General features: G+C 39.8%; 1 protein-coding gene and 1 pseudogene across 4 annotated transcripts in view; both read right to left on the minus strand.

Moving 5' to 3' along the window:
• AGAP1 (ArfGAP with GTPase domain, ankyrin repeat and PH domain 1) overlaps window positions 1–27596 on the minus strand; it is a 372362-nt gene that overhangs the window by 170658 nt on the left and 174108 nt on the right. The gene's annotated exons all lie outside the window — the stretch shown is intronic.
• On the minus strand, window positions 3242–10424 carry LOC148127894 (uncharacterized; annotated as a pseudogene).

Raw genomic sequence — 27596 nt, forward strand, 5'->3', positions numbered from 1 at the left:
AGGGGGAACAGATGGAAAGGGCACCCAGACTCATAGTGCTTTGTTTTGATTCAGGCTTTGCTGGGAACAGTGGTGGATATTCCACATGCCGTGTTTGGGTTGCTTTTGCAAAAGCATGGAAGCCCTCCAGGTAGCGTCGGGCTCATTTATTTTGGGAAGCGACAGCTATTCAATTGTCTCAAGATGGGGGGGGGGAGGGGGAAATGACAAAAATCAGTAAACTGGAGCAGTGTCTCTTTAAGATACCATGAATGTATGGAGCAATTTGATTGTGATTCACCAGGTATTTGTGTGGTAACACAGAGAACCTCAGGGAGAGTTTATAGTGGCATGCCTTGGATCTATCCCTGAATTTGCCAAGATAGAAATGCATTTGGCTAGAAGGTCATTTGTAAAACCAACAAATGATCTCTTAATAGCCATAGAAGATGGGGGAATCCCTGCAGGGTAAAAATAAAGAGCTGCTTTGCTGACAGGCGGATGCAAAGGGAGACTTCTGCCTTGTGTAGATCCGGGGTGGGGGAGATTGTTCCTTCCAGATGATAGCCGATGCCTTTGGAAAAGGAGATCAGGTTTAAAAGGGGGGAAACAGCCTTGAGGGTAAGACCCCCCCAAGCAGCAGTTAGAGGAAAAGGAGTGGGTGGGTGGGTGACTGTGAGAGGCACGTGATCTGGTCCATCAGATGCACCATGCTGCCACCCGTACTGTTGCAGCTGCAGGCAAGCAACGACGGATGGAGTGAATGGGTGGCTGTGTGGCATGTCTGGCAGGCCAGATCGCATGCCTCCCCACTCCCCGCGCCTCCACTTGTTATTGGTGCCGTTCCCATGAGTGAATGTACTTGGCCACTGTCCAACTTCGTCCTCCAGCTCTACGCAAACTTCGCAAACAAAGTTAGATGGTGGGAAGGATCATGTGCCTCCCTCCCTGTACCTCTGCCTCCACCTGCTGCTTGGAGAGACTTACCTGTGCTGCACGGGCTGCATAGCCCCAGAACGTGCTGGCCAAGGGGACGGCAGGCTGCAGCTGCTTCTGGATACCGTCAACCCCTGTGCTTGCACTTGCTGCCTCTTGTGTTAACCATGTCCCCCAGAGGGCTGATGCTCTTAACTGGGGCTTATTTTGGGGGGTAGGGCTTATATTGCAAGCAGCATGAATAATCATGCTAGGACTTATTTTCTGGCTGGGTCTTATTTTGGGGAAAACACGGTACTTTGGCCATGTCATGTCAGCTGACTCACTGAAAAAGTTAACCATGGTGAGAATGATCAGTGGAAAAAGGAGGAGTCACCTTAGCACCTGCTGGCTGGACATGGGATGACACTGAGAAGACCATGGCGGATCTGAAGGAGGATGTTCGAGACAGAAGGACATGGAGAGTGCTGATCCCTAGAGAGGCCAAGGTCGCTTATGATTGAATAGCTGACAATGACGACTTCAGCAGCTTCTAGCAAATATGCATAATAATTTTCAAATGACTGACAAATATATTGCAGATATATTAAGAAGATAATGTGTGTGTTTCCTTGAAGAGATAAATCAGGGTGAAGAAAATTAATCAATTTACACTTCATTGTCTAAATTTTAAGCAAGATTAAATACTGATAAATTTGTGATTCTGGATGACCAATTTTCTGGAAGTGATTGTACTCAAATTTAAGTCCTAAGAGTTGTAGTTCAGAGATTCTTTGAGAGTGTTATAGCCTTCAAGTTTAGAATAGAATATCTAGTCTAAAAACATCTAAATAAGCACCAGATATCATATTGTGGCTATCTGTACTTTTGCAACCCAAATTCAATAAACCCATTCTGAAGGAGACCTTCTCAATTGAACATTCATTTATGAAATACACTCCCTAGAGAAGACTGCCTGATTAAGCTTTATATGCACCTGCTATCATTATTGTTTTATTGGGTTTTAATTGTACTGGTAACTTATATTTTAAAGTATATTTATATATTTTTTAAATTAAGTCTATATAAAACTACTTATGCTCATCAAACAATCTGGTGTAAGTGTGTGTGAAAAGATCAAAGAGCTGCGTTTTCCTAGAGCGAAATCTTAACACTCTCTCATCTTAGATTTTATAATTTGCAGAAGTAAAAATTTATAGCATAAAAAAGCTTAGCTGCTTCAGAGAATGGTAATTTACAATATGACCATATTAGAAATAGTTGAAGATTACCCTATCATCTGGAATATGCAGTGCTACAGAGAAACAGAAAGCCTGATTTTTGATATGCAAATATTACAAAGAGAATATCCCTAGATATTAGCTGTAAAAATGCTGAGAGGAGAAAAGGGGTTGCTTTAACAAGACACAAGGGTAAATCAAAGCCAAGTATTTTAAACAGCACTTAACAAGTCCCCAGAGCCTACTCTAAAGTGGGCCACCCCAGAAGTGCTATCTTTGGCCCCTCAACAGCTGAAAAAGTAGTAATTGCAAACCTATTTACATTTGGTTCTTAAGTTTTCTATGTTCATAATTCAGTAGTAGTAATGAAGCACCAGAAAAAGAACAATTTTCCCAAATGTGCTGGTATTAAGCTTCCGAAGCCACTGTACCCCATGGCTCTTGCACCTTTGCCACTGCTTGTTTTTTACGTTCTTCTCTTAATTATGTTGCATCTATTGCCATATACTTAATTAGCTGCATTAATGTGATTTCTTTTCACACAGTCAAGCAATTAAGAGCTATGATTGAGTTTCATTCAATTAGTCTCAACAAACATGCTAATTGATGTCCCAGATGCAAATGAGATGCAATGAGATAAACCTGCTAACAATTGAGTGCCATGAGAGATCCATTGTGCTCAGCTTGCTTACACAAAAGCACATTTTTCTACTTTATGTGGAACTATTTTAAAGAGGATATCTCTATGATATCCAGTCTTCAATATACTGAACCAATCCTAAAATAGTATTACTACAAGATAGTAAATCCAACCAGGTGTCGATGTGGCTGGTAAGCAATACAGTGATGGAAAATATATATTCTCTGTTAAATTGAAACCTACTTTGATGGCAAATTTTTATTTATTTATTTATTGAATTTATATTGCTGCCTATTCGCCCATGGTGACTCGAAGTGGCTTACAGAATGTAAAACCATATTTAAAATAAAAAACAATAAAAACTAATAAAAAGAATCAAATAAATTAATAAAGTACAATAGAACAAAATCTGGAAAAAAATAAAAAATCACCCCCAACTCCCACCCCACACCCTGACGACAGCAGATCACACAAGCCATTTGATGGGCTCCATCCCGCTCTGGGTTCCCCAGGCCTGCTGGCAGAACCAGGTCTTCAGTGCCTTCCAGAAGAGTATTAGTGAGGGGGCCATTCTAATCTCTCGGGAATGATATTCCATAGAGAGGGAGCCACCATGGAGAAGGCCCTTCTTCTGGGTCCCACCAGGTTTATCTCCCTCGGGGATGGGATCTGCAGCATTCCCTGCCTCCCCGCTCTAATGGGTCAGGTACATGTGACCGGCAAAAGACGTTCCCTCAGACAACCTGGTCCCAAGCCATGAAGGGCTTTAAAGGTGACAATCAGCATCTTGAATTGCACCCAGAAGCAAATCGGCAACCAATGCTGCTCCTGCAGGAGAGGTGAAACATGTGCACACTGGGGTCTGCACAAAACCATGCGGGCCGCTGCATTTTGCACCAACTGGAGCTTTTGGATGTTCTTCAAGGGCAGCGCCATGTAGAACGTGTTGCAATAATCAAGACAGGAAGTGACTAGGGCATGAGTGACTGTGAGTAGGAACCTTTGGTCCAGGAAAGGGCAAAACCGGTGCACAACCCGCAGTTGCACAAAGACCCTCCTTGCCACGTCCGCCATCTGCTCTTTGAGCAGGAGTCGTGAGTCTAGGAAAACCCCTAGATTACACACAAGGTCTGTTTGGGTTAGTGCCACCCCATCCAAGACCAAAGGTGGCAATTCTCCCTGAGCCCACGAACCCCAAATCCAGAGCCACTCGATCTTGAAAGGGTTTAGTTTCGACCTGTTGCTCCCCATCCATATTTGAATATTTTATTTATTTATTAATATATTTATATCCCATCTTTATTATGTTCATACCATACATAATTGTTTACCATTTATTACTGACTGACCATTTCAGTATGATCACTTTCAGGCAATGTGGTATTTTAAATTAAACTAAAAACACATTATTAATCAGTTCTTAATATACAGCTGTTATATTCACTGCGATTATTTTCCTTCCTGAGGAAATATCTGACATTTGTGGTAATACTGCAATGCTATTATGATAACTTTAATATGGAATTGTCACATATGTTGCATAGACGTTTATGTATAAATGATTGAGAAAGACAATTAATGTAGTCAATTCAGAACATGAAATAACCAATCTATATTAAAGTCGTAATTGTATAATTATATATCTCCATTTTTTGTTGAGTTTTAGCCATTGGATTAATTTTTATAATTTATTCAATTACATTCAGACTAGATAGCAATAGCAATAGCACTTAGACTTATATACCTCTTCACAGTGCTTTACAGCTCTCTCTCAGCAGTTTACATTGTCAGTATATTTCCCTCAACAATCCGGGTCCTCATTTTACCCACCTTGGAAGGATGAAAGGCTGAGTCAACCTTGAACCTAGTAAGATATGAACTGCCAAATTGCAGGCAGCCAGCAGAAGTAGCCTGCAGTACTGCATTCTACTCACTGGGCTACCATGACACTTACAGCATACAGAATAACAAATTCAGAAGGGACATCGGAGGACTTCTAGTCCAGCGGTCGCCAACTGGTGGCCCACAGCCCACTGGTGGGCTGTGAGAAAATTTTGGTGGGTCACAGAGAAATCTCACCCCCAGAGCACTCCCCCCAAAGCAATTAATCCAGGCTGCGCAGAAACACAAGGCTGCTCAGCCCACAAGGCACGCGGGAACCCTCCCCACCCACTCACTCCTTACCTGCAAACTTGTCTGCTAAGTTGCTATCTTTCTTTTTTCTGACTACCAGCTGTTCTGCTGTGTCGGAAGATTTAGATTAGCTAGGAAGCAGGAAATGGTTGGATTTCCTGCTTTCTCGCTAAGCACAGCCGAACCTCCCTTAAGACTGATGGTTTGCTTGCAAGCAAATTCAGTGCAGACTCACGGCAAGCAAATTTGAGAGACTTAGCTACCCGATGGCAGCTAGATAGATCACTGAATTATTCTGTGAGCAACTCAATCTGCCTGCCTGCTTTGCCTGCTTTGGGGTAAAAGTTGTTCTTTTTTTAAAATAAAAAATTCAATATTTACATGCATGGTGTGTTGTGAGTTAATTTTATGAGTTTGCTTGCAAGCAAATTTTATGTGACAGACTGAGCAGATAGATTTCTGAATGAATCTGTGATTCTGTGAGCAACTCAATCTGCCTGCTTTGCCTGATTTTGGATAAAAGTTGCTCTTTTTTATAAAAAATTCAATATTTATATAAATATTTATAATATTTACATACAAGCCATGCCCAGCCAGTCACATGACCACCAAGCCACACCCACAAATTAGGCCATGCCCACAGAACCAGTTAGTGGTCCCTGAGATCTAAAATTATGAGTTTGGTGGTCCCTGAGGTCCAAAAGCGACCCCTGTTGTAGTCCAACCCCCTGTTCAACCAGAAGACCCTCTGCATTCTGGACAATTGGCTATCCAATCTCTTCCTGAAAAATTCTACTGGGTCTTATTTTATGGTTGGGTCTTATTTTTGGGAAAACACGATATATGTGAAAATACAATATATAGTGCTCACTATACAAATTTTATTATGCCACAGGTATTAAATCTTCTAGTAAGACATTATAAAATACAAAAGGTCATCTTGATGCAGCCTTAAATCACATGAGTATATTACAGAGATTATTTAAGGGTATATTTTCCCATGCCTATTCTGATAGTTTATTCATTTATAAGATTTGTATATTGACTAAAAAATGTACATAAGAGTACAGATTGTCAAATTCTTAATCATCCATCTGTGTCAAAAATCATAATTAATCAGTCTCTAAAGGACTTTAGAAACAACTAAGTTTTAATGACTTATTAACAAGCTTCTAGAAGGCAATGAGAGCCCCCATCTAATTTGGTGGATAAGCTGTTCAAAGGAAGGGAAAGCCCACAGAGGACATTCATTTTTGTGCCCTCTGCTGCTGGTGCTCACAGGAAGTGGGGACCCTTAGCAAGCATTCTTTTAGCTTGACAAGACAGGGATAGTCTATCTAGGAGAGATTATAGCATTAAGTCTGTTCCATAAGCATTTGGAGAGCTGCATTTTTTTGATCATTGAAGTTTCCTGTGGCTTTTCAAAGGAGCATTCCAGGTAAAAAAAATACCACTAATTCAAATGTTGAATGTCCTTTTCTAAAAAAAGTAACAACTGAGGCACCAGTCAAGGCTGTACAAAGTCCCTCCCATCCCCAACTTCTAGGGAGAAAACTCCTTCTAGAATCTAGAGTCAAAGTTGGTATTATCACAGACTCAGCAATTTTCTGCATTATTACATTATGCCAAGTCTGTTTTTCCCATCTAGATCCTGACGACCTTTAGACTCTAGTTCAGGACTTCTACCATTCATTATTTGTCCTGCAGTAGAGATGTATAACTGCATATTATCAGCATATAATATCTCATCCCAAACAGATAGATGACTGTCTGCAGGAGCTTCATATAACAATTACATTGGATAGGGGACACAACTGATCCCAGAAACATTCTGTAATAGACCGCCTGAGGATCTGGACTTTCCCCCCCTTGCAATGTCTCCCACAAGGAAATGTCTGTAACTGGAATCCAGGGCACTGCTGCTTTCCTTTAACCAATTGGAAGGGGCAGACCCACAATGATCTGGACAAGCTCACTCTCATTACTGTGGCCATGAACTCTGAACTCTCTTCTGATCACATACCAATTGGCAGAGGAAATCCATAACAATAAAGTCAAACTGCTTGGAAAATGTTATTATGAAGCTGGAAATACATGCAATAATTTGCCAATATACCAAGGACATCGTACAGACAATAATTTCACAGTTACTTAATGTCTCTATTCCAGTCTTATCCCCAACCACGTACAGTATAGTAATTCTTGCTAGGGTCTCCCAGTATATAATAAGCACTCTATTTACTTTATTCTGAGGTCAACTACTACAATGCTTTTGAGATATCTAATTGAGGAATACACTTCCATCTCATCTAGATCTGCCCTCCTGTCCATAATTTTGTCACAGACATGGCTTGATTTATTGTATGGCATTCAACAGCATCAGCTGGAGGCTGAAGCATCCAGAGTTGTGATTTGGGGATAAGATGGCAAAAGGCATCCAATCTCTCTTTACCTCTAATGGCTTGCCCCACATTTAATTGTTCGCATCTTTTGGGGAGTACTCTTCTGCACTGAACTCTTGCAAAAGACTACATTAGCTTTTGAAGATCATGACATCTCACTTATCAACCAGAACTGTTTCTGACTGGTTACTTTTAATATGTAATTGCTTATATAATGTCATATTGTAAATGCTTATTGACCACCCAATTTTCCTTGCTGTAAAAATGCCAGGAAGAAGCTTTTTGAGAAAGTCTCTCTTTGCAAATCCCTTCCCCAGTCTTAATGGTCTACGAGCAGCCTTTCTATTAGCAGGTTGGCAGATTGTTAGAAGCATATACTGTGGAAAGGGATAATCCAAGAATTCTTATTCTTCATTCATTGTTAATGTGCAATCTTCTTGTTCTAGAGTTGGCAAAAAAGTATTCTGGTATATTACAAAGCCCCAACAGACAGGCCTTATTTGATCTTAACAGCAAATCCAGTCAGCAGTGCTGTTCTTACAGTTTTGGTGGGTGTGGCAGGGGAAGGATACTGCAAAATCCCATTCCCTTCCCACCCCACTAACCTGTTTTCCAGCTCTGTTCTCCTGTGCAGGGCAACAAAAGAAGACCCAGCTGATCAACTGGGACTCAGGAGGCAGAGACTATTCTCTCTGGGGGCGGGGCCAGTCAGAGGTGGTATTCCGAACCACTCAAAATTTCCGCTACAGGTTCTCCAAAACTGGTCAGAACCTGCTGAATACCTCTGCATCCTTCTAGAAATGTAAAGTTATCCTAGATGCTATCTAGCCAAACATGTTGCCCAATGAAGGAATCATCAGCTTCAGTATTTTTAATAGATGGCCATCCTTTCTGTTTAATAACTCTAATGAAAAATAGTTCTTAACATTAGAAAATTTAACCGGTCTACTTTATTGAACTTTGAATCCATTGTTACTGTGCTGGGTTTTGGTATGTTATTTTTCTCAGTGTTTATTCCACATATTTGTGGAGTTTTCTTTCTCTCTCTCTCTCTCTGTCCCTCCCTCCCCCTCTCAACACATTTTTGTCTGAACATTTACTGCAAGCACTAAGCAAGTTGTGTAAGAATGGATTATCTGGACCTCTTTCGGTCAATATTCAAGCCCATTTATCAGCCCCAGCAGGGAATGGGCTAGCTGTGGGAATGGGAGAGTAGCGAGGGGAGTTTAGCCATAACAACATTCTTTCACAAGAGATCAAGGACAAGCTGCTGGCACCTGGAGGGGAGTGACCAAAGTTGGCGGCAGCTGAGACAGGAGATTGATTGGGCCATGTGACGTGAAGGTCACTAAATGGGGCAGAGTGTCAGTTGAATTGGGGGGGGGGGACATGGGAATTCAGATTCAGGTTTTCCCCAGATGTGCCAACATGACTTCTTTAATAAATTCTTACTTTGATGGACTTTGTCTCGGAGTTCTGAATTGAATTGAGGGCTTACTTGGAACACTGACACATTTATGGGACAGAAATGGCAGTTTTGATGATCTCTCGTGAGAGTGCAATGTTTTCTTCCTATTCCACCATTTTCAATTTATAATTCTCTAGATCAAATTTGCAAGGTGCCTCCCAAGCACATTCTTCTTAGTTTTCATGAGGTACATCCCATCTCTTCCCAAGAGTTCATCTTGGAATTCCAACTATATTTATTGGCATTATTCATATAGCCAGTTGCTTGTTCCCAGTATTCTCTATATATTTGGGCTATGTCCTTTGAAAAGAAAGACTATTAACTAGAGGGGACAACTATATTTACAGATAAGGATTGATAAAATGACAAATGTGACAGGAAAAATAATAATAATATGAGAAATGATAATAGAAAGGAGATGAGAATTTTAGATAATATTGTAAAATAAGATATGAGAATATACTAAGAAAAATGGAAGGAGATGTATTAGATTTGGAATTGAATAAATGAATATAGAATTGAGATAAGAATTTTAGATAAAATCATAAAATAAGATATGAGAATATGAATTGGGATTGGATAAGATAAGCTTAATATTTAATAATGACAAGAATGATGCAATATGAAATTAAACAAATAAAATGAATAGGTAACTATGGTCATGTTTGTATTGAGAGGTGAAACCTGGAACCACACTGCTTGTCAAATGAGATTTTTTCATTTAAAAAAAAATAAAATGAAAACAGGGAGAAAATTGAATAATGGAATTATTAGGTATGTTTAATTGATACGGTGGTAGGCATTTGGAGAGAGTAAGGTTAAAAATAAATATTGAAGAAGTATGAATTAATATGAATATAATGCAATGAGAGATGTATGATATACTGATGCCACACTGTTAATGTATTGTTGTTATATGTAGATTGAAATAAAAAAAATGGAAAAAAAAGAAAAGAAAGACTAGAGAAAGCACCATTTGTACCCTCAGTTCTTTCAGTCTTCTGCCCAGGATGTTACAGTCACTTGCAATATGTTTCATATTGTGTCCACATGGAGTACTAGAGACTATATAGTGCACAATGAACAGTTGTGGGAACAGAGCATATCTAGTCCATGAAGAGAAGGAGTAGGAGTAACAAGATAGCAGTCTTTCAGTACTTGAGGAGTTACCTGATTCTCCAAAGCACTTGAAGGCAGGACAAGAAGTAACAGACAGAGCCAACAGTGTGTTGCAGACACCAAAAAGCCAACATAACTCTGGGCTGCATCAACAGAAGGATAGCATCACAGGTTTTACACTTAGGCAAGAAAAACAAATGCACAGGTATAGACCAGAAGGTACCTGGCTCAACAGCAGTAATTGTGAGAGGGATCTACCATGTTTCCCCTAAAATAAGATCTATCCCCAAAATAAGCCCTAGCATGTTTTTACATTTGCACCTATTTCAAGCCCGATCCCCCCAAATAAGCACTACTTAAGAGTTTGTGCAGCCCCCACCCATTCTATCTGGTTGCTCATGGTGCTGTGGCCATGAGATGGGGTGGTGGAGCTGCCCCACACGCCCCACACTAACTTACCTCAGGGCCCCTGCAGCCAGGTAATCCACGGCCTCATGGCGGCAGCCATGTACAACAAGAGCCCACATGGCTGCCAGCTCACTTCTGCTTGCTCGTGGCCATAGTGGAGCAGGAGGCCATGTGGTGTGTTGATGCATGAGGTGATGCAGACAATGGAGGTGCCCCACCACCCTTCTTTGTGGCAGCGGCGCATCGCTCAGCCTCCTGTTCCAATGCGGCCACGAGCAAGCCGAAGTGGGCCAGCGGCCATACGGGGTCCTGCTGAATGGGGCTGCCGGAGGCAGGTGTCAGGTTGTGAGTGGCCTGGCTTTGGGAGCCCTGAGGAAAGCCAGTGTGGGGTGCGTGGGGCACCTCCATTCCCCTGCCTTGCGGCGGCGGAACTAGCACACCGCAGGGCCTCCTCCCCTACCATGAGCAAGCAAAATACAAAATTTTTCCCATACATGGGAAAAAAATAAGACACCTCCCTCAAAATTTTGAGGCCCGAAAGAAAATAAGATCCAGTCTAATTTTCAGGGAAACACGGGTAGCAATCTTAGTGGTCAACCACTGAAATATGATCCAGCAATATGCTGCAGCTGCCAAAAAAGCCAACATAGTCCTAAGCTGCATCAAAAGAGGGATAGCAATAAAGTCACATGAAATCTTGGAGCTGCTTTATACTGCTTTGGTAAGATCACACTAGGCACACTGATTCCAGTTTTGGTCACCTTGATACAAAAAAGATGTTGAGGCTCTAGAAAGAGTGCAGAGAAGAGCAACAAGGATTATTAGGGGGCTTGAGGCTAACACATGATGAATAGTTGCAGGTATTGAATATGTTTAGTCTAACAAAGCAAAGAACTGGGCATGGCATGATAGCGCTGTTCCAATATTTGAAGGGCTGTCACAGAGAGGAGGGGGTCAACCGATTCTCCAACGCACCTGAGGGCAGGACAAGAAGTAATGGACAGAAGCTTATCAAAGAGAGCTCTAGCTTAAGGAGAAATTTCCTGTCAGTGAGAACGATCAATCAGTGAAATGGCTTGCCTTCAGAAATTGTGGGTACTCCATCACTGGAGGTTTTCAAGAAAAGATTGGACAGCCATTAGTCTGGAATGATACAAGCAGGAAGTTGAACTAGAAGACCTCTAAAGTCCCTTCCAACTGTATTATTTTGTATTCTATGCATCTCTAAACAATTCCATGTTTGGGGGTGGGGGGGAGATTTCATTTAAAACACTCACTTTGAAAATGAACTTTGGTGTATTTTCAGGCCTTTGCACTTTTGAGAAATGAGCAGAATCAGAATCAGGTTCTAATTCATATAATTTGATTTCAGAGATGCACATCAGATCAGTGAATATTTGAATTAGCAAAATATGAATTCTTCAGATTCAATATCCCTAAGCTATATCAGAAAATCCACATGTTGTCTAGTGAGCAATCTTTATTGTATAGTATGGTATATATTATAAATATATGTCCTTCACCATTCATGGAAGGCAGCACCCTTAACTAATTCTTCTTCTCCAGTGTACTGCACCTTTTGCAATCCTTGTTATAGCTTGGGAGATTCCAGGGAAACAGTAGAAGTGGACAATTTCTAACAATTGCCCCTCACTCATTTAATTGATTGAAGCATCTGCTAGAGCAGATAAACGTTCATGAACAGAAAGGATTAATCAAATCCAACCATAGAAATTAACTTCCGTGTCCCTTTCTTTAAGTTCCATAGATAAAGGAGAACTTCTTTTAGCTAGAATCAAGGAGAAGAAAAGAAGGGTTGAAAAAAAGCAGTACACATGAGCAGATACTCTGGTTTCCTTCTTTAAATAACAGAACCCTCTTTGCAATATTTAAGTCTAGATGAAACAGGTAAATTTCTTTACAGATAAATTCTATAAAACTTTAGAATATAGTCATCTCTGAAGAAAATACACTAGTATTTACTAAATATAATATGCTCTATTATTTTAAATTAAACCATTTATAAAAGTGTATATTTATTATAATGCAGAGTCTATATCAAATGCTGTAGTATTGATCTGATAGAACTTTACTCTTAATAAGATTGTACAGAATCAAGGCTTAAATATTGTCCAATGAAAAGGGCTGAACAGTTCAAAAATAGCAAAAAATATGCATAAAAATCTCATGGTTATGGAAAATGCATGACAGCTTTTTTATTTCTAACCAGTTCTGACTTTGGAGGATGTAACCTTGTACTGTTTCATACTGTGCCCTGCTGGACAGTTTAAAAATCACTCAGGAACAGCTATCTTCCTTATTTTCACTTAGCTGGCATAATGAAACTCTTCATTCTTTTCAAATGAGATGCAGTCATAACAATAACAACTCTTAATAGGTTTCTTTTTGTGTGTGACTGTGACATTTATTAAATGTAAGATGCAGTTGCTCAACATCTGAAAAGAGTAAGATGATTAAAAGAATTTTCCAACACAACGGATGCACAGATTTCATGATATCTAATAACCCCAGCTGTCCTAGAAGGGAAATAGAAATGTAGTGATTCGCCCTTGCTCAACAGACAAGATACCAAATTAACAGATAGAGGAATAACTTTCCTAGTATCTCCCATCATAACAATAAGAATGCATTTTTCTTCTCACATACATATCACAATACTAGAAAGAATATATTGCTCGCACAAGCATGAAGACGAAATCACCAGCCTGAAGATGGCGAGTGGGACCTCATCGAAACATTGCCAAGATACTCTCAATCTTACATGGGAAAAGACCTGAACACGCCAAGACCTGCATACCTGTACCCGTGAAAATCTACAAAAACAAATATCATACCTCTATGGGAAGGAAACTTTCCAGCTGACCAGGACCTATGAGAAACTCGAAGTCCAAAGAGCCACCATCTTATGTGACCTCACTTTCCTACGCAATTGCTGAGACAAAGAAGTGATCCCCACATGCTTCCAACTCAAATTCCATTCCAAAACCTCAGCCACTGAAAGGATACTGAAAAGAACGGAATTAGCCCTAATCAGAAACGAACTTCACAAGAAAAGATTCCTACTAGACCAAACCAACAGGGACCTACTCACTCTCCATCTCAAACTCAGTAACAAAATCCACCCAGCACTCTGGGACAAATCCAAACAACTAGCCCTCTGGAGAGCCAAAAGAGAAGCCTCTCACAAGACAGACACACACACCAGCGAACTCCACAGACTAGAGAAACACCAGAAGCCCAACCTCCCCCCCCACAACATATCAGACAGAACCCTCACCAGAGCAGAAACTAATGTCCTTTCCAAGGGATTCAACTTTGCAGTCGCCCCCAAACGCATCCCCACTGAAAACATTATATGCGGAGTTGAACCTAGCCTAACCAAAATTAACCCAGATGTAACCAATAAAATTAGACTTGAAATCACCAACGTCCTCTGCTCCAGCAGTCCACCCAGAAGCAACTTACACAGAGAAGAACAAAAAGCACTCACCAACTTGAGGAAAGACAACAACATAATCATTCTCCCAGCAGACAAAGGCAACGCCACGGTCATGATGAACACATCGGACTACCAATCCAAACTATCCAACCTACTCCAAGACCCCGCTTACAAACCTCTAAATACTGACCCCACCACCTACCTGGAAAAAACCACCAAATCCAAAATAAAAGCCTCCCCCATCAGTGAAGAGATCCAGCAAAGAATCATCCCCAGAGAAAAATCATCCAGATGCCCTAAACTCTATGGCCTCCCCAAGATACACAAAGAAGGAACACCACTCAGACCCATAGTCAGCTGCATAGGCTCACCTCTACAGAATCTTGCCAAATTTCTCGCCAAACAACTCCAACCCTACACAGAATCCATCACCTCACACGTACAAAACTCTTTCCACTTCATAGAAACAATAAAGAAACAAAACCTACAACCCGGCGACCTACTCCTGAGCTTCAATGTCATATCCCTCTTCACCCAAGTACCTATTAAAAAAGCCTTGACAGCCATCCAAAACAAATACAATCCCCCCCAAACACATCCTAGATCTGACCAACCACTGCCTAACCAACACATACTTCATCCACAATGGACGAAGATACAAACAGATAGAAGGAGCACCTATGGGATCACCCCTCTCACCCATCATCACTAACCTATACATGGAACATTTTGAAACCAATGCTCTAGACAAATCCGAACACAAACACAAACTCAGGCTTAGATATGTAGATGACATTTTAATAATTTGGCCACACGGGAAAGAAAAATTGGACAACTTCCTCATACATCTCAACAGCCTACACCCCAAAATACAATTCACCATGGAAACAGAAGCCAAGAACCAACTTCCCTTCCTGGACGTCCTAATTTACAAAAAACCCAATGGTTCCCTAGGACACACCATCCAGTGGAAGAAAACACACACCAACTGCTACTTAAATGCACAATCCCATCACCACCCTGCACAGATCAACTCCATAGCCAAGACCCTCATCTCCAGAACCAAACACCTAGCTGACAAAGACCACCTGAGAACAGAATTACACACCCTCACTAACGTATTAATTTCCAACGGATTCCAAAGAAACACAATTACCAACCTAATCTTAAAGAAGACACCCCCCAGATAGCGAGACACAGAACAGGACAACGGTATTGTACTCCTCCCCTACATCAAAGGCACCACAGACAAAATCAGCAAAATTCTCCACAAACACAATATCAGGACAGCCTTCGGCACTGACCAAAAATTAGCCAACATCCTAAGAAACCTCAAAGACAAGATCCAGCAAGAAAACCAAGGAGTTTATGAAATACCATGCAACAACTGTCCAGCCACATACATTGGACAAACCAACAGGAGAATAAATGCCCACATCGCAGAACACAAGAACTCAGTCAGAAAAGGAGAAAATACTTCCTCTCTTTTCCAGCACCTTAAAGCCACAGGACATGAAATTAATTTTGAGGGAACCAAATTAATCTCCAATACTGAACACTTCAACAAGAGAATAATCAGGGAAGCCATCGAAATAGAGAAACACCCCGATAACATGAATAAACGGGATGATACCTCCCGCCTACCAGACATTTGGAAACTAGCCCTTATCAACAAACGAGTCCCAGCCACGAAAACCAACAGCGGACCCAAAACAACACATGACACCACCACCAATCTCCCTCATCAGACTCAAACCCAAACCCACCCCATAGACGAAAGACAACCACCATCCAGAAACCAGACCATGGCTGCATCACCAGCGGCCACACACCCCGACCCCTAAACCAAGCAAACTGACATACACTATGAACACATAGCCAGGCCTCAAACTCGGAGCCAAACCAAAACCCGGAATGCCACATCACAGCCACCTGTTCAGGATATCACGTCACAGAACTCAGGAGGTTACACCACAAAACCTCAAGAAGTTACAACACAGCCAACGACCCAGGAGATTACAGGATGTCAAAACAATAGAACTCAGAAGGTCATCACACAGCCCATTACCCAGGTCATTACAACACAGGAGGCTGATAGACAAACAGCCAATACCTCAGCCACACATGTTCTTAAGAAAAAGCCCGCCAATCTGCAAACATCAACTCCATCAACCAATCAAGAAATGACAACACAGCCAACCTCCCCACCAGTATATATAGGGAGATGGCAGCTCTGATCACGCTTTGCTCACACAAGCACGAAGCCGAAATCACCAGCCTGAAGATGGCAAGTGGGACCTCATCGAAATGTTGCCAAGATACTCTCAAACTTACATGGGAAAAGACACGAACACGCCAAGACCTGCATATAGATAGATGATAGATAGATAGATAGATAGATAGATAGATAGACAGATAGATAGATAGATAGATAGATAGATATTTAGATAGATATATTTAGATATATAGATATAGATATAGATACATGTTTTCTTAAGTTTTCGTAGGTACTTACATGTATGGTATTCAGCTTTGTTCGGGTATTTTCCCACGTCATTATAGTTGTGCTCTTAAAGTTGTAGCAACGTTTCAGCAGAATCTCATCTGCCATCATCAGGCTTCTGACGAACACAATACAGAAGCCTGATGATGGCAGATGAGATTCTGCCGAAACGTTGCTACAACTTTAAGAGCACAACTATAATGACGTGGGAAAATACCCAAACAAAGCTGAATACAATAGATAGATAGATGAGAGATAGATAGATAGATAGATAGATAGATAGATAGATAGATAGATAGATAGATATATTGTTCATGTTGGTAGTTGGGATTCCCCTCTCTTCTAGGAAAACATTAGAAGGGGAAGGAAATTCCCCTAAAAAAAGAAAGAGGTGAAAACACAAGCAGGGTCAGCTCCATCAGCCCCCACCCTTTGTCAAGTAGGGCTATTAAAATAGCTGGAGCCAGCTTACTTTTCACAACAAAGGAAGGAGAATATTACAGGCATGAGATACAGAGAAAAAACCCAAACTAGTTAAGATCCTTTCCCACAGAAATCAAATAGATGGCAAGTTATAAAAAACTTGTGAAAAGCAAACCAAAAGGCATGGCAGGAAGGAACCATGATAGCAAATAAGCAACTACAAAGGATCAGGACCATAAAACCAAGATCCCAATCTCAAAAAGACAGGAATTCAACACACACAAATCAAAGACTTCACTTACAAATCAAAGAACCTGAAATGTATAAAAGAGAGGTTTTCCTACTCACTTATTAGATTAATCCTAGGAACGCTGTGAGATTTCTTATCTGCCTTCCTATTAATAAACTGATTCTGACTTTCAACACAGCTGACCAAATCATTTTGCATTTCTCCCAGCCAGAAAATTTGAAGACACAAAAGGAAAGAACTTTGCCTATTCCTTAAAGGGCAAGGCTTCTTTTTTCCTTTCCTCAATTGGCGACTGGTGGTTTTCCGGCCAACCTAGCCACCGGACAGGGTCCGGAGATCAAAACCCAGCCAGCACAGACCTTCTTTGTCCAGGGAGAATATCCACGGACCCTGCCCAGGAGGCAATGGGTAGTAAAGGGAATCCTTGAGACTTCAACTCAATGGCTGCTTGAAAGCAGGTGAATACCACTTTAAATTTAAAATCCTAGAACTATGGGGAGTGGAAGAGAGAGTGAAATGCTGTGTGTGTGTAGGGGGGGTTGCCTGTGGAAAACAGCTGGATCCCACCTCCTCCGTTGACCTCTAGCCGCACCCCAACCTGCTGCTAGTTTGAAAAGAGCAGTGACCGGCAGGATTGGGAAAGCAAGGGGGAGTCATGAAGTGTGAGACCTTCTGAAGGACGCAAGAATAAGCCGAGTGGGATATGAAGTGAGAAGTGGCTAATAAAAGAAAAGAAATAACTAGGGGAACTCCAATGTCTCCCAGAGCAAACCCAGGGATTTCTACATACTTCTGAAATTAGTTAGTTAGATAGTTAGGAATTTGTGAAGTTATGAAGTTACGAAGTTGTAGGAGGGGCCCGTACTTGTCTGCGTTGGAGGCAGCAGGTCCTCCCAGATTCCCATTTTTTAGAGGGATCTGAAAACTGGTGGCGGAGAATTCCCTAAGGAAAGAGGTGCGTCCATACTCTGTAAGGGAACCAGAGTCCTCTTCAGACTTTCTTTCTGAAAACTGATATGTAGCCCGGCTGCAAACAAAGTGACACACCCCACATCAGAAGGGGAAACATGGGAAGTTGCAACTCGGGGGTGGTAGATACCCCCTTTAGAAGATTTGCTTGAGGCATGGGACAAAAAACAGATGCCAGTCCTGGCCGGAATGAATAAGAGGAAAGTGAAGAAGATATGTAGAAAATGGACGTTGCTAAGGGATGACACTGGGAGGCAGATTTGGCCTGATAGCGGTACTTTTGATTTTAAAATTTTAAAAGTGCATAGACCCAGAATCAAGCCCAGCTAAATACTCTACTGGTATTGCTGGCCTGAACTAGTCAGAACCAAAGACTAACTATAGGGAAAAATCAAGCTAAGGAAGAAACCCATTTCTTGGAAGGGAAAACTGAGACAAAAATAATAGCTCCCCTACTGAGCAAACCAGTAACGGGAGGAGGAAGGGGCAGATATAACTACATTTGGACACATACTCCCTTCTCTCCCTCAGATCTTGTTATTTGGAAGAAAGACACACCAACATTCAGGGCAGACCCTCAAGCAGTGATCCAAACCCTGAAATCAATAATAGAGAGCCACAACCCATCCTGGGAAGACATGAATCAATTACTGCATGTTTTCCTAACTCAGGATGAACTATTGAAACTATTTGAGAATACAGCACAAATAACCAGCCAACCTGTTAAAGGGAAAAGCTAATCTAATGGAAGCCATATAGGAAATAGGAAAAAAAGCCCCTCAACTGGTCAGAATTTCAAAAGACAACCCAAAGGGAAAAGAAAAATCCTGATGCCTTTTGGGTACAACTCTCAGAGGCAGCTGTGACATATGCCCACCTAGACCCAAGCTGCCAAAAGGACCAGAGAATTTTAGCCTCAGCCTTTGTGGACCAGGCTACTCATAACATCAGGGATCACTTTCACCATATTGTATCTAACTGGCCCACCTTGGAAATAGCAGAGTTGCGCAGGATCGCAAACTTTGTCTATGACCAAAGGGATAAATTAAAAGAGGAAGAAAAAGATAGGAAAAGGAAGATAGGGAGACATGAAGAGCTAAGAGTTTTTGCTGCTATGCACCATAATGCCAGGCAAGCACAGCGAAGGACCGTTAGTATCAGGCGGGGATGCTGGCAATGTAGGCAGGTGCCAACATTGCTATAAATGTGGTAAAACAGAGCATTTTGGCCGATACTATAAACGAACTTGGTTTCGCAGTCAGCCTCAAGATTCACCCAGAGGCTTCATACCAAGCAATAATCCATATCATAGAGGCCAGCAGAAATATAACCAACCTCGCCAGACACCTACAGCCCTTTTCCACATAACATCGAACACAGAGATAATGATAGATCTCAATGGGGCCAGGGAAGGGGAAAGGATGAGAAGTTTTCCTGACTAGAAAATGAACCTGAACCCTGACTTCCGGTTTGTCGGCTTCGGTGACAGCAGGGATTCGCCTTCTCTGCGATCCCTGCTGTGCTAGCTGCCTTGGTGCCTCCGATCCTGACGGATTTGGAGGCTAAGGCTGCCCTGTTGGGGCAGCTGAAGAGAGGGGGGATCCGGACGGGGATGAGGGGCGTCGCAACCCCCCCCAGATGGCAATAACCCCCTTCTCTCAAGACAGTGCAGCGGTGGTCTTTTATGGCCACCATAAAGAAGCCGGCAACTGGATAAAGAATGCGCAGGGGGAAGAAGGAGTTTTTTTTTTTAAAGAAAGTTTTTCTTGGTCGAACTGGGACCTTAAGGACATATTTAACACCTGGGAAAGTAATGACTTGGAAGCTATAATGTTCCCGATTGATGTTTTCAGCTGCGAAGAAAAGTGACGAAAAGGGGAAGTCACTCTCCCTCCCTTATGGAATTAACAAATGGACAAGGGAAACTAGCCTTTTGGTAGAAGATAAAACCTAAACTCCTTTGTTATAAGTGGGAAGGGAGAGGTTTGGAAAAATAAATCTTTACTCTAAGATTTTGCTGGAGGAGATGCCTTGAAGATAAAGAGAATAGAAATTAATTCTAGGAAAGATTTAAAGCACAGATTGGACGTTTCTTCTTTCCCTAATTTGACTTCACTCCTAGAAGAGAAACTGTAAAAAGAAGAAGCTTGTACTCTGCCTGGACTGTTTGATGACTGTGGGACTTTGGGACTTTTGGGAACTGTTTTAAGTTTGGAAATAATTGATTGGCTTAATAATAAGAAGAGGATACAGAAAGAGAAGAAGAAACAGTTCAAAATGGCTCTATCTCTTGATGAATTAAAAAAACAATATTTAAAAATAAAGAAAGAAGGCAAAGATGTTATGGGAGAAGCCCTTTGTTTTCTAGATATGGCGCTTGTCATGTGTCAGCAAATTAAACAACAGCTGGAAGAAGAAGCCATTTTTAATGAAATAAACGGTGTGACTAAGAAAGAAAGGAGAAAGAGGAGCGAAAAGGAAGGACTTAAGAAATAAAAAAATGTTTATGAAAGAGAAAAAGAAGATGCAAAAACAACAGAATGCTAGAAAGCAAAAGGAAAGAGGAATGCAACAGAAAGGGGAAATCAAGAAGGCAGAGGTTTGGAGAGGAGGGGGTAAAAAATTTAGGCGGGCTAAGAAGGAAAGGGAAAAGGGGGAAAAAGTTACAAAGATATAAGACAAGATGGAGAAAAGGGAATTTTTTTTAGGGATAATGGGTAATATATGGGATTTTTTTTTTTTAAAAAAAGGGGGGATTCTGCAAAGTACATATGTGTATTGTAATAGTGGTATTTGTATTATAAGTAGATAATCAGAACTTTTTAAGATCTAATAAAAGACTAAAATATCAAGACATAATCTTAAAAGGTTTAATAATGAATGATAATAAGTTTTAATAAAATATTAAAGGGAATGTTTAAAATATTAGTTTGAATATAGAGTTTAATGGATTAATGTGTTGATTGTTATGGATTTATTATTGTAGTATTGGTTTCTGAAATAGTAGAATGTACTAAGCAGAATCTGATTGGGATTTAGGTGTTATTTTAAATTTTAATTTAGGGGAATGATAGAAAGGCATCATACTCCGATTAGTGATTCCAGGGGAAACTATTCTTTCTTAAATTGGAAATGAGACAGATGTAAATGGAGAAATGGACAAAAGATATAAAAATATTTTTCTTTAAAGCAAGATTAAATATATAAAACAGAATTAAGATGAGGCAAAAGTGGAGAGGAGTTATATAATAGATATAGAATGGTAAATAAGATGGGTAATGGTATATAAGATGAGCATGAATTCAATTGAAGTCCATACAAAAAGAGGTAATCTGGGGCCAAGTTACTTTCTAGAAGAAAGTTTTATGTTTTTATGTCTATGTCTTATGTGTGTGTGTTTAATTAAGAATTAAATAATAAAATCTCGGAGGAAGACTAGATGAGAATAATTATAAACAAGCCAGAGGAAAATATAAATTTGATGACTGAATAGCAGATAAATCAGAAAGGAAATATGATTGAATAATGATTAAAGAGAAACAATGTGGAATTTGGTAAAGGGAATTTACGTGTTTATATGGAAATGGGATAAATTATAAGTACGTGATATAAAGCAATATGTTACCTGCCTTGTAAAGATCTACAATGGAAAGAGGTTTTATGTTTTTAATGTTTAATGATGTTTTGTTTTGTTTGTTTGTTTGTAAAATCAATAAAACTTGTTTAAAAAAAAGAAAGAAAATGAACCTGAACCCAATGAATACACTGCTACCTTCACTGGGCTAGCAATTCCCATAAGGAATGGCTCCGAAGGAGAAACCCACCCCTCTCCTAGAAAATTGAAATATCCTAGGAAATATTAAAAAGGCAGAATATTTCTCCTAAAAGGGTATAAACTCAAGAGCAGAAACAGAAGCTAAAGCTCACCCCCACCTTTGTTAATGGGTGGGCCATTAAGGCCTGGGCCAGAATACTTTACACAACAAAGATTTCCAGGTGAAACTATATCAATTGCCAAAAGCCCTTTTTCATTACAACATCATCCAGCAAGGCTCAACCAAACCTGGAACTCAGGACAGTCTACAGAGTTGCCCCTGCATGCTCCCATTGGAGTCTGACAACCAATCAGAATACAAGCTTCAATTCAAATCCCAACAAAGGTTATACAACCCAGGCACTCTCAGCATATCAACGGTCTTGATCTCTTCCTTCACTTTGAAGCATGTGATCACCCTTCCTTTTCACTCTGGAGATCCAGGCCATGTGGTCCTGTCCATCATAGCCTCCATGTTTCCAGTGTCTTTTTCCCACTTGGAACTGAACCCAGAAGGATATTTATTCCAATAATTTGGTAAGCGGCAGATGCCTACCCTAGCTGGGATGAAAAAAAAAAAGCAAAAAGGAAAATGTGTATTAACTATGTGGAATATCTTTGCAAAAGAGATTATGTAATACACTAAAATACTACTAATACAGATAATGCCTACCAAATCACTTCTGCAGTACATTCAATAATCTCTTTCACAACACAATTTTATCACGAAGAAATATATAGTAAGATTGAGAAAACAGCTACAGAAACTGCAAAATTTATTTAACTGCACAGTACTGCTTAGGGAAAAAAACTATGCCCTGACAAGCAAATGCTGATGTATTCACTTTTTTGTATAGAGAGTAGTCAGACATTTTTATTGCAAAATACCGTCTGGAAAAGATGCAAAATAAAACTGATAAAATGCAGAAAGAGGAAAAGTAGGAAGACAAAGATCCTGTTCTCTTTACTTATGGAGTTCAAAGGCATAACATGCAGGACCCTGCAGCAAATCGAAAGCTACACTAATTTTAAAAATATAAAATGCTATAAAGTGCCCTGCAGGGCAGGAATATACTGAAGCTACTTGCACCTAAATAAGATATGGTTCATTTACTTCACAGCTTAGCCTAATGTAATCAGTGGATTTCTAGCCTAGAGTTGTAACAGGCAAATAGCCGATACCACAGAGGCAATACTCCCAGCCATTGAGGAGGCTTCAGCTAGATTGCTGTTGATTAGAAAATTTTTCAGTTTTGACAAGCACTTAATGAATATAAATCACACTTTGATTGGTTTCCATTGAGGCCAAGGGCACATTTGGAAGAAAGAGCACCTCCTCCTAAAAAACAGTACAGGAACCCTACAACTGTATTATAAGCTTAGACAACAGTATGTATTTATAAAATACAACTAAGTATATTGCACATGCCAATTGTATACACTCCTGCATGACAACAGATTATGAAATATTGTGTCTAAATTCTACTTCAAACTATTTCTATGAAGCGAAAGACAATCTTGAAATAAAATTAGACAAACTTTGAAAATGTTTTCACAATTCCACTACAGCAACTTCACAATGGTTTCATGAGTGACTCAGCTATGCATTTCCACCAGCAGAAAGCAATAGAAATGTTATATCTACTGCTCGAATAGACTTTTCTATCCCAACAGTTTCTCCCACCCCTGATATGGGAAAGTACAGGGAAGGCTACTTGGATGGAAAAAATAATTATAGATACATCAACTACCAATTAAATGGAGACTGAAACTGCACAGAAAGAAAATTGTAGCATTCTTATAGGACTTTCGAAAGCTGCACTTTAGCCATCTATACATTACACAAAAACAGAGGTTTGTAATTTAGCCATTTCCTTCCTCACTAATATTCAGTTGTACTGAAAATTAGACTTTACATTTTGAATTTCATATTACTAAACATTCTAAGATCAACTTCTTAATAGATATTCCATTTTGTCAACTCTCCCAATTAATGAAACATTTTTTCCCAAACGTGGAGTACTTACTGGGGTAAAGATGGTTGTACCACTGTTTATAGCTGGAAGAGTCTTTTAAAAAACCTAGTTTTCAAGTAAGTAAAATAATTGCCGAATAACAGAGTTGAAAGGAACTTTACACATTTGCCTGAGAAATCCTCAGTATTCGGGATGAGATTCTTTCAAAACTTTTTTACATACTGCTTATTACATATGGCACAAGCATTTTAACAGATTCAGAAGAGCCTAAGAAAAATTCTAATGGGATAAAAATCCTAAGGGGAAAAACCTCAAGAAGCAAGAATATGATCAAGAATGTGGTCATAAAACCCAGAGCAACACAATACCACTGAAAAAGAAAAACAAGAAATCCAAGAAGAAACCAGCAGTTACACAAAGTTCTCTCTGATAAACTGAAAGGCAAAAAGGATAAGTACAAAAAATTGGAAAGAGGATATTAGGAGATAGCCAGAACATGGAAAGATGAAATTAGAAAAGCAAAGGCTGAGAATGAACAAAGACTTGAAACAAAAGTCAAAGATAATAAAAAAAGTTTGTTCAAAATACTGTATAAACAAGAAAAAAAAGCCAAGGAGACAGTCCACTAAGGAGAAAAGATGGCAAGGAAGTAAGAGAGAGAAAGCAGAGCTGCTTAACTCGTTCTTTCCATCAGACTTCACTCAAAAAGAAACTAGAGCCCAACCTACCAATAACATAACTGTAAAAGACAGATTAGAACATTATTTATTTTGAAGATTAAAAGTGATGGTTCATGAAACCTGATAAAATGTCAAATCTATGAATCCAATGATAGAGAAACAGTATTGCCAGTAAAGAAAGATATCTGATATTTGCATGCCCTGCCCAGTAACTGCAACAACAATTCCTGTTTGGTTATCAGAATTCTATGATTAAAGAAAAAAGAAAGAAATTGTGATAAATTATGGATCTTTCATTTCCCCTCACATCAGATTAGAAGAAGCCCAAGAACTAGCATAAACCAAGTATATATTCGATTCTTATGCCTTCATATGCCTTTTTTGCTCTATATTGTCATTGAGGCAACATCGTGTTCCACCTATCTTGTCAGAGGGAAATGCAAAACAGAGCAGCCATTTACCTTTACCCTTATTCTATCCTCACTGCATTTGCTTTTATATTTGTGTATATTTGCTTTTATATTTGTATATATCCTTCCTTCCTTCCTTCCTTCCTGGCCTGCTTTTGGCTGTTTTGGGGCTGTTTTTCACCCCAAAAATGGTTTGGAAAATGGCCCGAAAACATCCCGAAAAATGGCCTGAAAATAGCTGAAAAATTGCTCGACAAATGGCAAAAAATGGCCCCCAAAACAGGCAGTGGGTGGGCCAGCCAGTGATGGGATTAGCTGGTTCACCGAACTGGGCAGAATTTTAAATACCAGTTCATGTGATCCAGTCCAAACTGTCTGAATCTCACCTCTGGAAGCAAGTCTATTCGCTTGCTCCTTACCAGAGAACTCAAAATAGCCAGTTGTTAATAAAAATAGCTAAATTTTAAACTGTATATATAGAAGAAGTAAGAGTATCTGTTTATCCCAGAGGAAGTTCTGTTCTGTGTGATAGATACACAGTCTTTACTAAACTTTGTGATCTTCAGGAAACAAAATATTGCCTATACCTGCTTTGGTCAATACAGTATGTGTCATGCTTGCAATGCATAAAATGCCATACTCATTAAACATTTCTATAAATTAATGTGAGCATGGAAGCATCAGTGGCAGTAATACTTCTTTTTTTAAATTCTGTATCGGCTGTAAGCCTATTGTTGTTAGCCTCCAAATATGAACAAGTCATTCAGATATCCTCTATATAGGCTTGCTTTTTAAAATATACTTGCAATTTTACTTTTTTAGTGAGAACTTCAAAAAAGCAATCTTATGTACTTCAAGAAAGCAAAGTAAAGTAATAATGCACAACAGCAATTAGCTAGTTTGAACATCATATACCAACTGATACATTCTATGCTTTACGTTTCAATATAATCCTACACTTATAAATGCATATTGTTATCCACGATGCAACCAAGGGTGGTGGTAGAGAAAAGGCTGAGGAAGATGTTTTTGTGGTTGCTCTTCCTGTTTTGCAGTTGGAATTTTTCATATGGCATATATATGCTTAAGGGAATCTACGGCAATAGTATTTTCTATTATACCTGAAGGCAGAGGATACTGTAAAACATTTTCAGGACATTACAGGAAAGTCTTTTTCATCTTTTGAATTAATTTTAAGCCAACCTGATGCCTCCAGAGCTTCTGCTTGTGTTTACGATCGGTGTTTCTTGCTTAGCTAGGGATCCACTCATTAAGTTTGCTTGGCATTTGTCCATTAATAGTTGTTTGTTTGCCATTTATGTTCTTCCTAGGGGGGCTTCCAACAAGCAAAGTCAATGGGGGAAGCCAGATAGGATTGTGAGCAATTAGCAGACAGCCTGCATCCACCTTTATAAGCGCTATGTGTTTACAGCTCAAAGCATTGTTAAGAGACCACACCCACCCACTTCATGGTCTATTTCTGTTGCTCCCTTCTGGGAGGAAGTTTCAAAGTATTTCTAGCAGGACTACCAGATTCTGTAACAGCTTTCTTCCCTTTGCCATCTGTCTGATAACCTTGCAAGATGTGTTCCTCTTGCCATGTACATGTGTTAAACATGTGTTTATACATGTGTTATAATTTATTATTTTATTATAAGCCAAAATAGTCAAAAAGTGGTGGAGAGGGCTTTAATAATCATTTTTTTCTGAGTTTCTCAAAGGTCTTGTTTTCTCCTTTAAGATTTTCATCCATGGAATCCCTCTCAAGCTCTTTCTAAGTTTGTTGAAATCAGCTCTTTTTGTAGTCTAAGACACTAGTGTGATTTTATTCCATTGCTTATGTCTGTATTATATGTCTGTATTATATTGAATTCCAGTATAACAAAACTATAACATCTTTTAATTATACACTCACTCAAATCAAGCAAAGAACATGAGCTTTTTTCTTATCTCTTTTGGGGTATCTAAACAACTTTCATTGAAACTATAAAGTATTCTTAAAAAATCTTAGTTTTTTAAATTTTGTACCAAGTTCTGTCTGCTAGCATTCATCCCACTTTTATGACAACTTGTGGTTCTTACTAATTCTAAACTCTCATAAGTGAGAAAATCTAATCTAAACAACATCTTCTGCAAAATATTGTTTCTGACAGATTCACAACTATGATTTTTTTTCTTGTAGCCAAGACTATACTGATAGTTCTAACAGAATCATAATACATGCTAGGACATCAGAACACTTAAATTATCCTCATTCATTTAATAATGTGGGGAATGAGGCTAGAGGATATAGTACTATCACGCTAGGTTTTACAAATGGTTGTAATCCTGACTTCCAGCAGGATCCTCCCCTTTGACAGTAAGGGGAACTTTTAGCTCCCCTGCAGGACTTGCCACAGTTTGATGCTTAGAGTGTTTTCTAAGCCAGAAGAAACACACACACACACACACACACACACACACACATACACACGGTGGAGGCTTTTGAAATCAACCCCTCTGCTCCCATGGGAAGCTGGGAGCTCTCAGAATGGTCCTTGAAGAAAAAGAAGAAGTAATCGAGTGAGTCCCTGGCTAGGGCGGGGCAACCAAGCAAGTTCACTGTGGAACAATCAGCTGTTCTAATGGACAATAAAGGGTGCCACCACTTCTTAGCCACTAGGGTTTTTTTTTTTCATATTTACCTTTCATGCTGAAAGAGGCTTTCTCTTGTGGCAGTCTGCTGTTTCCTTTTTTTGTGGATTCTCCATCATTTTTGGAGGTTTTGTAATTTAAGATGGTGAGACGGTGGAGCTGAGATAGCTGA

Source organism: Pseudonaja textilis, chromosome 1, assembly GCF_049901715.1.
Source record: "Pseudonaja textilis isolate UNSWEBS1 chromosome 1, rPseTex1.2, whole genome shotgun sequence".
Classification (NCBI taxonomy): Eukaryota; Metazoa; Chordata; class Lepidosauria; order Squamata; family Elapidae; genus Pseudonaja; species Pseudonaja textilis.